We start from the raw sequence: 1,133 nt of genomic DNA, 5'->3' as shown, positions 1-1,133 counted from the left end.
CGCTCAACCGCTGCGCCACCGGGGAGGCCCCTCACAACTACTTGTTTCTCTGTCAGAAACTTTGAAGTTTAGAAAATTTGGGAGGGTGTGGTGTATTACGTGTAGACGGTGCTTTTCCTCCACCTCCTGCCTAGGGGGAGCTTTAGTGGTTCTTTGATGCATAACCCCTAGAGCCGGGGGAACAGGTGGGCACATTGGATTAGTGTCTAGCTCACATCTGAGGAATTTATTCATTTAATCCTTATATGGCTCTTATTAAGTACAGGCACTATTCTGAGCATAAATGGCAGCAGAGGTGAAAAAAAAAAAAAAGATCGAAATCCCTTTCCTTCATGGAGCTAAGATTCCAGTAAAATCTAGATGGAAGAAATTTTGGCCGGCTAAAACATAAAAGATAAATTTTTCAGTTTGGTCATTTCTCAGAGGTATGAAGCAAAGCAACTCTATTGGTGTTGTTTTATTTTTAATCAAATATAGGCCACAGAAAAAGGTCAAATGGGATTAAGAGAAGACGCCCACAGAAAGAAGTTAAAGGTTTGTATCACTGCAGTCTCTGGCTTCACCAAGATGTCTGGTCGTGGCAAAGGCGGGAAGGGGCTGGCAAGGGCGGCGCCAAGCGCCACCGCTAGGTGCTGCGCGACAACATCCAGGGCATCACCAAGCCGTGGCGGCGTCAAGCGCATCTCGGGGCTCATCTACGAGGAGACCCGCGGGGTGCTCAAGGTCTTCCTGGAGAACGTGATCCGCCACGCTGTCACCTACACCGAGCACGCCAAGCGCAAGACGGTCACGGCCATGGACGTGGTCTACGCGCTCAAGCGCCAGGGCCGCACCCTCTACGGCTTCGGCGGCTAGGCGCAGTAAGGGACCCCTTCCTTAAACAGAAAAAAGGCCCTTTTTAGGGCCCCCAAGAAAATCCAGAAATAAACCCACAGATTTATGATCAACTAATCTTTGACAAAGGAGCAAAGACTATGCATTGGAGCAAAGAAAGTTTGTTCAATAAATGGTGCTGGGAAAACTGGGTCGCTATGTGCAAAAGAATGAAGCTTGACCCACTACCTCACACCATACGCAAAAATCAACTCAAAATGGATTAAAGAACTAGACATAAGACCTGAAACCATAAAATA

The 1,133-nt window shown here is 47.6% G+C and overlaps 1 pseudogene across 1 annotated transcript; it reads left to right on the top strand.

Annotated features, from left to right (window-relative positions):
* The first annotated feature begins 567 nt into the window (after positions 1-567).
* LOC311175210 (histone H4-like) lies at positions 568-855 on the top strand (annotated as a pseudogene). The gene has a single exon. The product of its transcript is annotated as a histone H4-like (transcript).
* The last annotated feature ends 278 nt before the right edge of the window (positions 856-1,133 follow it).

This window comes from Talpa europaea (genome assembly GCF_964194135.1).
Source record: "Talpa europaea genome assembly, chromosome: 1".
Taxonomy (NCBI): domain Eukaryota; kingdom Metazoa; phylum Chordata; class Mammalia; order Eulipotyphla; family Talpidae; genus Talpa; species Talpa europaea.
This window is presented reverse-complemented; position numbering and strand designations above follow the sequence as displayed.